We start from the raw sequence: 17,880 nt of genomic DNA on the forward strand, positions 1-17,880 counted from the left end.
TTTTGGTAAAACCATGAATATTTCTTGAAGCCAGTAGTAGATTAGTAGTGGGTTCGATTACCAGTTGAAATGAAATGTTTCATACTTGCTTTTTTTCGCTTTGGTGTCGGAGCGAAGTGCGGCGTTTAGTTCCGCCACTCAACTCAATCTATAAAAGTCAGTTTAAGTTTAAGACTACCATAGTGTAATGGAATAGCATCTGATAATAAATGAGATTTTCATTTAGAGGATGACTTATTTTAACTCTCTTCTTTAATAAACAAAATACGGTGTTAAGTTCCACCACTCAATAAATATGTTTTAAGTAGTTTAGTAATTAAGTGGAAATCTTATGATATTAGGAATAAATAATACTTTTTCTAATTATAATTAATTATATTTAAATATGAGTAAAAACCAAATGCGTTAAAATTTAAAGTAAATTAACTTAACTAAGATAAATATTTTTTTTTATTTTCCTTTTTAAAAAAAGGCCAACAACGTTTGTCTCTACTATTCATGTAAATACCAAACAATTCTTAAGTTATTACACTAATTTTAAACAAAGGCTTTCAAATAAACACAATAATGCTATAAAGAAGTCATATTCGCGAACTCTATCGCGTGGAAAATGCTCCTTTATTTTCTAAACAATAAAATATTACGTTGTTATTTCACTCGATTTGGGTTTCTGCCCTTATAATGCCTTTTATGAACTAATAATATCTTGAAAAAATGAAAAAGACATTAGGTTAGGTAGAGATTTCTCTAAGGAATGTTTTTTTTTTTAATTTCTCTAAGTAATATTTTGGCATGTGATGTTGAAAATAATTGTATTAGTTGTCTGTCTTTGTAACATTCGTATATAATCAGAATATTAGATAACGAAATAAAATATTTAATATTTCCATTTTCTTCGCTCTGGTACCAGGGCAAAGCGCGGTGTTCAACTCCGCCACTCAACACACAATGCCTCTAGAATTCGGCGAAAAGAGATGAGTAGAGAGTTTAAACACAAGGTTCCCTCTGCCTAACCTGCTATATGCGGGATACGTAAAGCTGAAATTAATACTATTTATGAGTATAATCAAAAACTTACCCTTCAAAATATTACAGCCATTATTTGTTCCGTAAGATGCATAAATAGATTCAAGAGTTGAACACAAGAAAACTTTTAAGCGGCCGCTTTATCCACTAAGGCGTTCTATAGCTAGCACCAGCATTTACTAAATTTAGTCTATGGGTGAATTTATTCTTTGGAGACGTAGTGTAATCCTTTTTAATATTACCGTTATTTCATCTGTCAACTTATGCAACGATATTCGATTTCCCTATAGTTATTAGTCTAAAACTAACAATTTAACTTAAATAGATAACCCTAGGTTTAAATGCCTTTATAACGTTATTATTTAATTTATTTGTTGACTTTACAGTTTGTAGAGTTCAATTGACAATTGCTTTTTTTTCTATTTTTGGGACAATACTTCCTTATTTGCGGATTGTTATGCAAAAATAATGTTTAGGTAGAGCTTGAAGCTTTTACATGTAAAATGTTCAAAATTATTAATTAAATTGTTCTTCATCCATCCATCCATCAGCCTTTCAAAGTCCACTGCTGGACATAGGCCCCCCCTAATGCTCCCCACTCCGTCCGTATGTAATTTACATATAATAAATAGCGTAGGATATTTTAACTTCATTAGGTATATGTGTTATATATTCCCGTCTCGTTAATTCATTTACAATGTTGTTATTATTATTTTTTAGCTTCACACAGTATCTGTGTTAAAACTCTCTGTTGTAGTAACGAAGTTTCATACAAACTTTCAACCCCAAAAACAATCCCTTAGAAGTCGAATATTGCAAACTCCCATCTTAGCAAGCACCTACGTCCTATAAGTAACTCCTATGCAAAATTTGAGATTCCTAGCACATGTAGCTTCTGAAATTTCGTGATGAATGAGTGACCTTTCGATTTTATATATATAGATTACATATCCTCCATGAAGATTGAACCCACAGTCTATCCCGTTTTCAGAAACACGCTTGTTCCTCTGCGCCACGATTGCTCTCGAAAAATAAAAATACTAACAACACTTCACTAAAATTTTGGCCCAATTTAATAAAAAAATATTTTGCACTTCCATTCCAATATTCATTAAAATCATTTTAGCTCAGCTATTTCGGCACATGCTGTTACATTTGAACTGGTGATATAAATAATAAATATAAATTCGAGAATAAATCTCACGATCTGTTAATTAATAATCTACATTAAATTTAAATGGTGGTTCCTCTGGCGTTAACGTGGTTACGGAAATATATAATTATCGTGTGTGAATATCGTTAAGACGCTAAGATTAACACTTTAGATCATTAATTATAGGATAAGATGCTTAGAATATCATTAATAAATTAGTTATTTTTTAGCATCACGCTATATTCCGCACATACCAGAGAAACAGAGGGAATCTAGTGTTCAGACACTCTGTTCTCCATTTTCTGCCGAATTCTAGAGGCATTGCGTATGAGTGGCGGAGTGAAGAAATGAAAATATTAAATATTTCATTTTTTTGATTTGTAATCGAGCCAACAGCTTTTCACGTTACAGTCACACTTACCGCCCTAACTCTAATATTATTAATGGAGCTATCAATTCAATGGTACTGTTTACAACCGTGGTATGATGGTGGGGTCCTGTCGTGGCCGGCGTACAGGTGGTAGTGGGTCGTGGGGCGCGGCGCGTATCGAGCGGCGGCGACGGCGCGCGCACGGGCTCGCACCCCGGCCGCTTAGTCGCACGCTACCACCGGTCGGCGACCGACCGACCGTACCACTTTAAAAAACCACGCGCCCATGTGTTTCTGTTGTGAAGTTTTGTGTATAGTGATTTAATATTTATATATAAAATTCTATTTTTAATTTTCTCTCCTTTTCTCCCTCTAGCAAATAATTCTTAATCATTCAAATCATCAATGATCGTGCTACGGCAATATTTCATTGATGATTCATGTAGGTTCGTAGCATCTGGTCTGGATGCTACGCGCGTAGCCACATGTAGGTCGTTGTAATTATATGTGATTATAATTATGAAGTGAGCGGATAGTTTTGAAGTATATAATAATAAATAATATATGTCAATATATATCAACATATATAAAAGATATCGAAGATATTATTTTCATTGGCGTTTAATTTGATAATTATGTTCTTGGACTTCCAAGAATTTATATTTTTTGAAAAAAATAAATTCATAAAAAAAATATATTACAAATTTTAAAACCAATCGACTTACGTTGTAATTTTTATATATCACAATAAATTAATTCAATATTAAAAACTTCATTTGTCAAAAATAATATTTAAAGATTTACTATAACTTTTCGTATATTATGAGGAGACAAAAATTCATTAAAGTGAAAGACTACTTCCAAGTAATATTGCCCTTACTTTACATAAATTAAATAACAAGCATACATTTTATATTAGACAGTTATGAATAATTAACACCTACCCTTAAGTTAACGTCAAACGCTTAACTAATTACTTTAACACATTAATTAATCGCTTTTTTTTCTTGAAAGATTTTTGCATTTAACTCGTTTTAATTTGTCATATATTTATATTAATAAATGAAAAGGACTTAATTAATATAATTTAATAATATATATTGAGAAGTCAACAAGTTATAACATAGTTTAAGAAGTATGCATTAAAAAGTATGTACTTTGCAAATAATACATCGTTTATCTAGGTCAATGAAAAAAAAGAAATAATTAAAATGCGATAATTAAACAAAAATTAAACAGCATTTTGCAAAAACTCTACATAATATCTCCATACTAAAATCGTTTAATCGTTTAAAGGTTTTATCGAAAAAATGTATTGAATAATGTGAACGTTTACAGATCGTTACACGCCTAGCGCGCTCGGAGAGGCCAACATCATAATGTATTGGCCTCTTAGTTTTTATATCTACGATTATTTTTCAATTTTCGAACGGGTTCCTACTAAAAACAGTTTTTTTTTATTCTTCATCAAGTGTCTTCGAAAGTTGCCAATTAAGATGAAGGGATCAAAATTATACTCTGCTACGTTCAGGGTTTCGAATTCGGGCGGATAGTGCAGAACAAAGTGTACTTCTACTAGGGCTCGTATTTATAAACTGCTCTCAAGTCTGAAATCGATCTTGAGATGCTATTTTTATTCATAAATTACATATGTATGAATGGAAACTACATCTCAAAATCGATCTCAGATTTGAGAAGAATTTATAAATACCTCTTTTTACCATGGTATGAAGTTTAGAAAAAAAATGTTAAGCCCATAATTATCACTTGTCATAATGGAGTTAAATGAATAAACTAACATATTCCAAACAGAATTTGCTAAACGTTTAACGCTTTTTCAACCGTCACTCAATTCTACCAATATATCTCTATAATATATTGGCCTAGGAAATAGCAGATCGTATTTTATAAAAATGAAACAGTAAAACCTGTTTATAGCAGCCACCATATATACGGCTTTCCGCGGCTACACTGGAATCGCGTGGATTTTGAGATGAAATATTATCGATAGGCAAGAGCCTCTCCATGTCGTATTGGGGCGAGGAATTTTCAGCTTTGGGATTATTTGAGTATACTAGAAACAATATTGAATATATTATTTATATAAATAAATATAAAATAAAGTTTTTTTATTTAATTAATTCAATATATGCTGTTAATTATCATCTACAAAGACGAAAGAAGTGAAAATAGTGTTAAATTTCAAATTGAAAAACACAATACAAGTTTATAGGTCACCAGGTTTTTAATATACACGTACAAAGGTAGACTAGGCTATAAAGTAAAAAAGCAAGAATGCAATTATTTCCATTTACATAACTCAACGTCCTGTTTCACCCAAGTGTTTTTTACAACGAACCCTTTTCAACTCGTAAAATATTCATCATATTTGCGTACGCGAAAAAACTGCCAGTTGCGAAGTGGAATGTCAGTTATCATGAAAACGTGATGTCTTCATAATTATGATATGATATCTGAAAATGTCATAAATTATGATGATATAGTATATCATAGAGTGCTGGTAAATACCATCGTAGTACAATTAAGCCACGAAAGTACGTAAGAGTTTTTAGTAAAATTTAAAAAAAAAGTTTTCCATATAATATTTATTTATGGCCCATTGGCCACAGATCGTATGACACATATCAATAGGGATTCTGTCCACAAATGGTTGCTAGAACTCCTAAAGATTTTTTGTAGTAAAAATACATGTCTTATAAAGACGTCATTTTGCAAAATAACCGATTTTTTTTTTCTTCATCTAAAATAAAAATAATTATATCATCCTATATAGATTTAAAAACATCAATTATAAAAATGTTTTAATATAATCAAATACTCACAAAAATAAAATTGCTACTTAACCTAAAATCTTTTATGTTAACACCATTTGTCTATACAAATAACAATAAAAATAAAAGCTAGTCGCGAAATAAAAGGCATTAAATACCCAATCTAACGCTGACCTCGGTCTTAAGAAGATTAAATTGGCACTAATCGTAATTCCGAGGAGGACGGAGGAGGGTGGACCGGCAGTAGATTGATGGTCGATGCGATACTTAACTCTGTCACGAGAGAATAAGAGAAATCTAACCTCTCTTTATGTTTAATTAACGTAATTTCTTCTAGCATTAGTAATATTTATAAAGGAACTGTACAATTATATAATTTTGGTAGCGTTCTCAGCTTTTATGGTATAAAATAGAAATAGATTATATTGCAGAGCGTACTTGATAATAGCGAACTAATAATAACTTTCCTCCTTTCCTAATGGAGCTTAACGAAGATATATGTCATTTGAAAATAGGTTTATAATTATTAAAAATTGAAAATATTCAGTGAAAGGCTTGTTTAAAACACTCGTTTCTCCATATTAGGCTTTTCACCAAGCTTACGTAATACAGGCGTGATGGTAACATGTAACAGATAAGTAAGGAAATGCTTCCAGGGTAACTGAAGGGAAATGCCCCATTTGCGAACAAGGGATCTCTTAAAACCTTTTACATAGTTAAAGGCTTCATCTCGTGTTCTTATTTCATACATATATGATGTTTATTTTTGGATTTTTAATATATATTTTATTATATTATTCTTTTATTATATTGAAATATTATTTCGTTCTTTATATATATACTAGCGGCCCGCCCGCGGCTTCGCCTGCGTGAACTATGTTATTATTAATTTCTGTCTCCATGAGTACCTACGTCCTATAAGTGACGTCCATGCAATTTTTGAGACTCCTAGCATTTGTAGTAACGAAGTTTCATACAAACTTTCAACCCCAAAAACAACCCCTTAGAAGTCGAATATTGCAAATTACCGTCTTAGCGAGCACCTATGTCCTATAAGTAACACCTATGCAAAATTTGAGATTCCTAGCACATGTAGTTTCTGAGATTTCGTGATGAGTGAGTGACCTTTCGATTTTTATGTATATAGAAGAAGATATTTGTAGCTACGCTGTTGAATTTCTAGGGCTTTTTGCGAGAAATATTCATATTTGTCATTTCAGAACTTGTTCGACGAAACATGGTAATAAATTTTCGTTCACACAGATTGAGGTCAATGTAAAGCCGAAGTCAGAACTGCGAAATTATTCGCAACTTCGCCTCATTAGTAGGAAAAAAGTGAACCGGTTACCATACAATGCCTTCCAACGACTTCCGCTTTTCTCCACAAAACCCACCCCCGGGCATCTGTTAATGAGAAATCCGGATGATAATACCAATACAGATAGATAGATCTTATTCCAATGTTATAGGATGCAGAATTCATTTTCAATATCGCGAAGCTGGCAGCTTCAAGTAATAATGTAGTACTTTCTTCCATAATGGAAGTTCCATTCAACCGACACTCAGCTACCATTCTGGATTTGATGAAACTGCACTGCCACTGTTTTAAAATCTTATAAAATAAATTCGGAATCGCTGTCTATTTTCTTTAGGCCGTCGTAGCATAGGGGAACAAGGGTGTCGGTTGGTAACGGTTGTGGTTTCGAACCCCATTCGGTGGAATGAATTATTCTTTAGTAAAGCAAAAGCCCGGCGTTAAGTTCCGCTACTCAATAAGTAATGCCTTGAAAAACGACTCTCGTTCCCCAATTTTCGACAGTTTTTTAAACAAAACGGAGAATCTTAACAATAGGTTCCCTCTGCCTACCCTGCTACTGAATATATCGGGAAGCATATGCTTAAATCGTATATTTCGTTCATAATTACTAATAATGGTAACTCTAAACACAAATAATACAAATTCATCGAATATATCTTTATTTGATCCGACACAATAATGAGTTTTAACAACTTGACACGAATTTATGTTGACCTGACCTAACCTTAACGTTGGCCCGAATATAATGTTTGTTCAGACGTTTGGGTGACAAAAATAGGCGTAGCCGGTACACCGCGTAAATAAAACATCACTATTTGAAAGATTCATATGAAATTTAAATGGAAATTTATATAAGACGTAAGAGATAACGCAATCCCTCCAGAATTCGGTGAAAAATGGGGCTTGTCGTCCCTCTGCCTAACTTGCCCCGTGCGGGATACTGCGTGAAGCAGATTTAATTTTATTTTTTTAAAATAGTTTTTTCTTTCTAATCCTACGACTGGCTGACATTGTAACTATACGGTTCACGTAACATAGTTCTTAGTTAAATGTTCAAGAATAACTTAATGCTAATGGAATTACAAGTCTAATGATATAATATTGTGTGGAAAACAACCTAGAACATCTATTATCGTAGATATTTTTAACTGTTCGGAAAAATTAACTGGAACTGTTTAACTGTTGTTAACTAGCATTAGGTTAAACATGTGTGAAAATTATATTTTCCAATGAAGCGTGCGGGAAGTATTAAATTTACTGAAGTGTTTAAATTCAGTACAAATCTGTATACCAGTCGTGGTGATAGGTTCTGGGTTCGATTCCTATTCGAGGGAATGAAAAATTAAATATTATCATTTGTTCGCCCTGATATCGAAACGAAGCGCGGCAGCTCCACCATTCAACACATATTGACTCCAGAATTCGGCAGAAAGCTGGGAGCGTAGCGTCTTAACACTAGTGGCCTTCTGCCAAGCTAAAAAAAATCTTGATATATTTACACCATAATATTTTTACCTTAATATATTAAGCATTAAGTAAACGAATGCTCGCCTTGAATATTAATGATATTTAACGATGTTGTACGTGATAACGAAAATGATTTAAATAAAATATGGCAACACCAAAAGTTTGCGTGCGTAATGCGACTCGCTCTTAGCTCTACGCGATAAAAATATTCGAAGGAGTTTTATAACTTTTAAAACAGAATTTTATTTCCCGCATTAACACGTAATATAAGTTACAGCGTCAGTTTCTCAACTATGTCGATCTAATAAAATGTTAGCGTGTTAAAATTGTAAATATAATATTAGGATTTTTGTTAAGTGTACTAGAGACTTCATAAATTTAAATATATTTATTAAAAATTAATATTAAACTTAAGATTTGATGTGTTGAAAATATACGATTTTGTTCATGTAAACAGTTCACAACACAAGGGGGCACAAGTGTGTAAATGCGAAGTTTGTGGGTTCGATTCTGACTCGAGGAAATAAAATATTTAATATTTTCATTTACCCGCTTTAGTAACGAGGCAAAGCGTTTCGTTGTGTTATATCACTCAAAACGGATTGCCTCTAGAATTCCGCGCAAAGTGGGAAACGGGAGTGTTTTAATGGGAACGGAGTATCTTAACACTATATTCCTCCGCCTATAAATAAAATAACATATTGGTTAATATTGGAATAATTTATCTAAGCATCTCCAGTTAATTTTAAATATGTAATAATTAATAGGTTCCTGGAATAACAGTTCTTACTTTACGTTTACTTACAGTTCTTCTATATTTTTTTATATATAAAAAAAAACTTTTTTTTGTGTATTTAATTACTTAGTTTATTACTTAATACATCTTTCCAAAGAAACAATCTTTGGCAAATTTGGAAAGATAATTCAAAGTGCAAGTATTTCACAATATAATACATAATTTACATAGAAAACAAAATATGATTTCAGGTTATTATTTCCGAGCCGCTTCATCATATCAGTTTCAAATATACCCAAAATACATAAAACATAGGTACCGGGTAACACATACCTACCGGGTATGTGGAAAACGCTAACTCATCACGTTGATATTTATTCCTATTCGCGTCACGAGCTTTTAGCTATATATTCAACTCTTTAGTTTTCTGGATTCAGCTGCCGTGAGAATTTTATGTGAAATGCTGAATTTTTCATATACTCGTTCGTATATATATGCATTTTTATTGAAAATATTAGATATTTTTTGTTTGATATTATGTTTAATGAACGATTTCTAAGTGAAGACGGTTGGTATTTTATTTTATTTAACGTTACGATGAAAATTTATTATTTATATGTATATTTAAAGAGAACTGGAAAACCTTAAAGATGTAACATTTAATTTTATGAGAAAAATAAAAATCATAAGCTTTTACCCTCAAAGTGCATAGCTACTTATCCTTACACGAAATACATACTATTAAAACGCAAAGGTTATATAGCATTTTCACTAACAATGTATTTTTTTAAGTTCCTACTGTATTTGTATGCAAACGGGACCTGGAAACAGACAAGAGTTAAGACACTCCGTTCTCATTAAGACTGTGCCGTTAACTACTTTCCGCCGTATGCTCAAGGCATTGTGGGTTGCTATTCGTTGCCTTACTTTTTTTCTTTAGCAAAGCTAAAAATATTAAATATTTCACTCCTCCGATTAGGAATCGAATCCACAACTGCAGCTCTTACTTTAAATTATTATAAAACATAAATCATTTTACGTTGCTACCGAAGCCTATAATATAATAGAACACTAATTTAATAGCTTCTAGAAACAACTCCCAGACACTCGCCACTAGGGATAAATGCTATCTTGAGAACTTTATTGATTGCACGATAGAGAAGTTTCATCTCTTATATTTAGCACATTGACATTTTAAAATATGTATTTTAAAGTAGTATGAATATCGGCTTGGGGGCCACGAGGCAAGAAAATATATTAAACTTTTACACTAAAGAAAATTTTACACAAAAAATATGAATTATTTGAGGTCAGTCGTGGTGCAGGCACAACCGAGTGACTGTAAAACCAAGAAAAGTGAAAAATACCTACGCACCCTCCCCCTACACTGCTAAAAGAGGGATAAAGCGTGAAGCTGTAAAAAAAATTACAATAATATCTCGTACTTTACATAAAAAATATTATATTATCCATATTTAACTGATAACAAAAATACCAGAAACATTGAATACAAAAGTAATTTAACATGTATTTACTTAAACATAAAGGAATCTCAGAAGTCTGGCGTTCGTGTTAGTGCTCTAATTTCATTTATCAGTCGTCTCTTTGTACTGGGGGTTTAATCTAGACGAGTGTTGTATTGAATAAGTATTTTTAGTTTTACTTTTGACTCCTTAGTGTTTGAAAGGGAATTTTTAATCCGGCAGGCGTAGAAGCTACTACTAAGCTACTTTGGATATTTTTTTTATTCTGTTTACCTATATTTTTATGTACAGTAGAAAAAGCAAGCACCTAATAGAAATAAATAATGAAATGTTAAGAAAGATGAAGATGTCAAGAACAGATTGAAAATAATATAGTAAAGTTAATTTTAACGGTTTTATATAATTGTAACACGGGTGATTTACGTGTTTTGATTTATTTAGTATTATATTAAATGTTAAATCTTTTTATTTACATATATTTCCGTATTTTGGGAATGTGAAAAACTTAAATTAATACAATATATAAATTATATAATATTATATAGGCCAGATGTTAAAGCCACATGTAGCGCAGAGGTACACAGTGACTGTAGACGGGACGATTGTTTGTTCGATTCCCCTTCGAGGGAACGAAATATTTAATACCTTCAATTCTTCGGGCTGGTAACCAAACAAATCGTGATGTTGAGTTCTGCCATTCAACACTCAAAATTCGGACTAGATTCCCTATGCCCATCCTGCTATGTGCAAGATACAGCGTGGAGTTAAAAAAACATTAATTATTACGCCTTTCAAGTTAACATATTCAATATGTGCCTGTAAATATAAAACCTAAAATAAAGCTAGAAAATTCCTACAAATCCCACATCGTGACGGCTTCGCCCGCTCTAATCCAATCTTATTTTTTTGTCTATATTCTTGTTGACACAAAAAGTTGTTTGGTGAAGACCGCGCAATTTATTCCTTTGTTTACAATGTTAACAAAGCTGTGTTAATTTTCCACCAGTTCCTTATTTGTACTTGGTTTTCATGTTGACACAGACAAACTGACGATAGTTAGTTTAACTCAAATAAGCGAAAGGGTTTTTTAAGGGTCATAGGGACTCGGGGCCTGGATAATGATATGACAGGATGGGTGGAACCGACCTTTCACGTTTTAATTTCGTTACTTTAGAACATTTCTACGAGATCAAAACCGAATATAGGCACAAAATTAATTTATACCTATAACAATTTTATATAAATTATTATAATATGAGAAATAACAAAAAATATATATTTAGTTATTTCAAAAAGCACTGCAAAAATTTAATTAGAGAATGTTTTAAAACGATGTCGCAACTTAACAAGTTTCAATGAGTTGGGCTGCCCCATTTTCGGATTTTCACTAAACGTCGAAAATTATTACAAAAAAATTGTAAACCTATATTTTTTCTATTATAACATGTTTTATTATCCAGGCCAATCATGGCACAGCTGCACAGAGTGTGACCGTAAACGGGATAAGTTATGGGTTCGCTTCCCAGTCGAGGAAATTAAATATTTAATATTCTTATTTTATTCGATACCAACAATGCCTCTAGACTTAGGCGGAAAATTGGGTACGGTGTGTCTCAACACTAGGTTCCCTTGGTTCCTAGGATACAGCGTAACGTTTGAAAAAAATTACATTTTATATAGGTATATAATTAATAGGAATATTATACTTATAAACAAAATGGGAAAAACAATATTATTTCGCGAAATTGGTACGAAAATTGATATGAAAAAGAAATATCCTGCCTATTTCGCACATATTTCGTGTTAAATCAGTGGAAAAACGCCCAAAACGGAACTGTGTGGAACGCGCGTCGTGACGAGCTCGCGCTCGATATTCTTATGTTTATGTCACACCTTCGCTTACCGTGAAGGCTATCTTATCTATATCTATTTCTATATCTATATTAAACTTTCGTATAGGTGCAGATTTCACGAAAAGTTTTTTTGAGTATTAGGTTTATTGGGTTTTTGGTTGTAGGTTCAATCCCCATTCGGGGGAATGAGGTATTATTATTTATTGATATTTTCATTTCTATACTCTGGCATTCTGGCAAGGTAAAAGCCGAACGTTGAGTTCCGTCACTCAACACGCAATGAGGAACGAAGTTTCTTAGCATTAGATTCCCTCTGCCTACTCTGATTTAAGCGGGATTCAGCGTTAAGCTGATTCGTATTAGGTTACATTTTTTTTATTTTATTACTAAAGTACATCACATTTATACACGATTTTATAAGGTAACCAAAGATAATGTACAAAAGGGTCTTCTTGGAAATCTTGAAATATGTTATTGGAAATATTTACTGTGCACGATCTTTGTAGATTTAAATTCTTCATGCAATTGAAATAGTAAAAAACTAAGATTACTTTCTCCATTTCATCGTATATTTTATTAGTTACAATGAAATTTTATAAGTTTTCATATTTATTTTTATTATAATTTTTTTTTAAATATTATATATTTTATAATAATAGTGGCTCTCTGTCTGTATTTGATGTTAATAAATAGAAAACAAAGTAACTTATCTAATCTTATTTAATTCTCGCATTTTTGTTGTCCCCATTCCAAAATAACTAGTTATATAAAAATAACCTATCCCAACTGTTACTCACATCTGATTTCCATCTCACTCTAAAATCTGTCCAAATGCATTTGAAACTGAATGAAGTTTGGAAACTCTCGTTGATTAAAGTCCAGGTGGAAAATAGTGTTTTTATATATCGTTTTTCCCCAGCTTTTTCACAGTTTTTTTCGCAACTAGACAAGCAACCTCGAGCAACTTTATTTCTTTTTGTATTTTTTGTATTTTTTATATTTTCACACATATTAACTGTGAGCGCAGGTGTTTGGGATCTTATCGTAACCGCTTGAAGCATTTTTGTTGGTCCCTTGGCTTTTAGTATTCGCTTTACTCTACTGTCGCACCTCTTTGTTTATATAAGATGCAACAATCTCTTGGAATTTTTCTCATCACGCAGTATCCTGCATATTGGTAGGAAGGTGAACTAAGTGTTAAGTCACTGCGTTCCCCACTTTCCGATCCTTTCCCCCAATAGAGAATCGAACCCAAAAACATCACGTTACAATTACAAGGCAACACGTGTAGTTTTCAACATATTTGTCATTCTATTTTGGACGTCTATAAATATAAAATCTTATCTTGTCGTTGTTTTATATAATACACATATTGTTGAAGACTTCTTCAATTTTAATTAAAATATCCTATATCTTATAAAACAAAGTCGCTTTTTGTGTCTGTCTGAACTTTCTAACTCTTCTTCTTCTAAACCACCCAACGGATTTTTATGCAGTTTTCACCATTAGGTCGAGTATTTCTCAGGGAAGGTTTATATATAGTTTATTATTTGTACATTCTTATGTAAATTAACATAAATACGATAAATGTGTCTAAAGTCCTACCCGTTGAGACACTTTCGCGCATGCGCTGCTTTAATGGTATATACTACATGAAAATAATGTACTGGAGTAATGTTCCTCTTAATAAGATCTACAAAAAAGTCCGCGACAGCATATTTTTATCTTTCAAGAATAACGTGTAGTGATCATATTTCTGTCTAAAAATAGTAATTTCAATATATTTTTTATTGTGAGGGATATTTTTCCATAATGGTATTAATCCTTATCCTTTAAAATACTTTATTAATTTTCTACGTTAAACGAAGATAAAATTTGCTTTTTACACTATTTCGAAATTGCGAATAGTATTAGAGAAAAACGCATTTAATTGTTGACACATCAGCTGTATGTTACTCAAGTTTCACTTATCCCTTACTCTCAGCATATAAATAAGTATGTTAGTTACGTTGGCCATTTAATGTAGATCAAAACTGTCTTTTACTGTTTTTTCATTTTAATAAGTACTTTAGAAGTTGTTACAATATCAAAACATCCTTGCCGCCCCGCGACGTTTTGCTTATACAAGCGCGTCATGAGCAGTCATCGGTGATTCAGTGGTAGAATGCTCGCCTGCCACGCGGGCCCGGGTTCGATTCCCGGCCGATGCATTCTATTTAATTTTCCTCACAGTCAGCCACATAGTGCTTGCTTTTCATCAGGGACAGAATACCCTCTTCAGCATTAACCACAAGCTCGAAAAAAAATAAACCCGCCTGCCTCTATAGCAACGAAGATTTAGATGCGTTTGCATGTATTGGATAATTGGAGTTGAATGTATTATTTCAGCGCGATATATTTGGTTTTATATTTTTTGTAGTAGTTATTAGTAGGTAGGCTTTTGTTTATAATTTGTTCCGTTTAAAAATAGTCATTTAAATATATTTTAATAAGTACTTGAAAAGATTAGTAGCCCAGATTTAAAATTTCGGTACCTACTAAAAAATCCTTGCTGTGTAAAAGAATTGGAAAATCCTTATTGAAACTACGAAATGCGGGTTGCATTAGGGTTTAATTAATTTTCACATTATCTTAAGTGCTTTGCAAACATACATTATATGAATAATCCAGTAGTAAAAGCGGGCGAAGCCGCAAGGGGGTCGCTAGTATATATATATTTTAAAAAAAAATAAACCATCGTTCTGTATAGAAAACGGATGGCAAAATTAAAATTGAATAAAAATCTCATAAAATTGAACTATTTTTCTGAGAAAATTCTTAGACTAGTTCAATATGCAGACTTTAGAGATTTACGTATCGCGCCCTCATATCTAGCCGTGATTGGACGCCGTTCCGCCCTGCACTTTGCATAAGAATGGTATGACATTCAATTTTCTTTACACCCGGTTATTGTTATCGTGAAACGTATTGCGTTCTGTATATATAAGGGGATTTCCATACAAACAAACTATAAATAGAGCCATTGAGTTCACATTCTACAGTATGTACTTAAAGTTTATTGTTTTTTTATCAGCTTCACGATGTATATAACATCTTCGACATGTTGGCACAGAAGGAATGTATCCTGTAATATGATATTTATTATTCAATTTCCTCGAGTGGTAATCAAACCCACTACATACAAACAAATTTAAGAAAGAAGATAAAGAGATTTTCCAATTGAAAATTTCGGTCGATCTTTAAGTTTCATAATATCTATAAAAACATTACTTGAGGTACTATATAGCGAAATAGCAATTTCGTATATACGAAACCGTAGAAGTGAGTAGAGAATGTAAACGTTAACCGTAGGTCAAATTGTTTTGTGTAACACGCACACGTTAAGTAATTGGTTCAGTATTGAAGATAAAATAAATCAGCTTCACGCTGTATCCCGCACACAGCATGGTAGGCAGAAGGAACGTAGTGTTAAGACACTCCGTTATCCACTTGCCGCTGAATTCTGAAGGCATTGTGTGTTAAGTGGCGTAACTCAACACCGCGCTTTGCCTCAACACCAGAGCGAAGAAATAGTAATATAAATTTAAATAAATATTATTTATTAACTAATTGGTTGAATGTTGTGGCTATAGTATTTAAAACCTTAATTGTCGGGCTAATTGTTTACTCGTAAGTTTCGAAGAAACCTGTTACTTAATTTAGCTGTTACCGTCACGAATGGAAGCTTTGTTAATAATAGTATCGCAAAATACTTAATGTTAATTATCTACTTAGTTGAGGCCAGTGGTGGCGCAGGGGCACAAGTATGAATGTAAACACGACTGGTTGTGAGTTCGATTCCCACTCGAGGGAATGAAATATTTATCTAAATTTATATATCCATTTCTTCATTCTGGTGTTGAGTTTAGTTTCTTCAATTTCTGCGAAAAATGGGATACGAAGTATCCTAACACTAGGTTCCCTCTGCCTACCCTACTGTGGGATACAATGTGAAGCTGATTGTTTAACTACAATATCACAAAATACTAATAATAATAATAGTTAACTAACATACTATATGTTTTTATATATATGTTGAAATACATTATATTAACACTTGCAACACTTTTTAGTCTTTACTAAGGAAAGTAGGATACGTTTTTAATTTCATATTCTACAGCAGGTAAAAAAATAAGGGAAAAAAAAACACAACAATAGAAAAAAGTGCGCTCAAAATTTCACTTTAAAAATATGAATGTCTGTCTATTCAAGAAAGGTTTTTCGTATACAAAGGGCGAATGTAGGGTGAAACGTCAAATGGTTGGGGTTCATTAAACTGGAGTTATGAAACAATCCAGTCTTCGAGTTTACAACATCTGGTGCTATGTTTGAATGACTGCCAACAGCTGCATTTTCTTTCTTACTCTTCCATAATAATCTGAACTCCATTTGTACGCCAGTGATGTGGCCAGACTTGGCAAGGAACTTCTTCGTTTGTTATGTGATTGTTGCTCTTCACTATTTTTGTATTAAATATATTTTGTTGGAGTCCTTTTCAGTATTATTTTTTATGGTGATCGAGTTAAAGTTGAACTCTGGGAACATAACTTTAGTTAAATAAGTAAAGATAGACGCTAAACAAGTTGATCCTTTTAAATTTGTTATAAGTTGGTCAAATATGATTTACCTTATAATGTTAGTTTCTTTTATAATTTTATATAAATTCAGGCAGAGAGAACTTTGTGTTAAAATTTAACACGGACAAACTTCTTCGTGCATTTTTAGAAACATTTCTCTAAAGAACCTGTAGCTAACGCTTCTTATAGTAATTTTTATTACAAAGAAGCACATAAAAGTTTTAACTTACTGTATTTTAAAATTTATTAATACATTATTCAAATGTTTAAAGTTAATCTTATATATTTAAGAAATCATAAACTGGGCCTCGTTTATGCCAAAAATCTAAACTATTCTGAGATAAACAAAATTTACTCTATAAAAAATCTCATTTTTGATAAAAAAAAAACCTTTTATTTTTTTCATGAAAAGTAGTTTGTTCAATTTCATATACATTTCAATATTAAATTCTTACACTGCTAGCAACTAAAATTTTATATTTCATAATTAAAATCTACTAAAATATGTGCGATTGCTCATTCGATTCGGGAGGACGTAATTTAAACGTAAAATTTATATTTTTAAAGACATTATATTACTTTTATATTAAAGAATAGTAAATTAAAAATTTGTTGATTTCGATTTGTAACGTAAATTTTTTTAATATAATGTCGGCGAATGAAAGTAAAACACTAAATTGAAATATAATATGAATGATCTAACTTGGAGTATTTGCTCTATAATTTAAACGTTTAATTTGCAATACAAACATATCACTTAAAGCTATATTTATTTAAATTAAATATATTAATTGGAATCATGTTGACCGCGGTCGCCATGTTATATTTCATAATGTTTTTATAAATAATTTATACAATTATTTAGTTTATGATATGGTGTAAATAAGATAAATTATAAAAATATTACGATCCTATTTGAGGGAATGGTTTATATAGAAGACAAACTAACGAGTAGGATTTGCGGTAAAACAGAAAAGCCTAGAATAAGGCTCTGGGTAGAGCTGTTTATTTTTTAACTTAAGTACTACTTTTTTGTATGATAATATTACTTTACTTACTAATAAA

General features: G+C 31.9%; 1 protein-coding gene across 1 annotated transcript in view; it reads left to right on the plus strand.

Annotated features, from left to right (window-relative positions):
- The first annotated feature begins 2,843 nt into the window (after positions 1–2,843).
- Positions 2,844–17,880, plus strand: part of unc-13 (protein unc13 homolog) — a 65,122-nt gene continuing 50,085 nt past the window's right edge. The window contains exon 1 of the mRNA XM_085185131.1: positions 2,844–2,860. The gene's annotated coding sequence lies outside the window, so the exon portion shown is untranslated. The remainder of the gene's footprint in view (positions 2,861–17,880) is intronic.

The sequence above is a fragment of the Heliconius melpomene genome, chromosome 4 (assembly GCF_056956725.1).
Source record: "Heliconius melpomene rosina isolate 202511_hmr_F chromosome 4, ASM5695672v1, whole genome shotgun sequence".
Taxonomy (NCBI): domain Eukaryota; kingdom Metazoa; phylum Arthropoda; class Insecta; order Lepidoptera; family Nymphalidae; genus Heliconius; species Heliconius melpomene.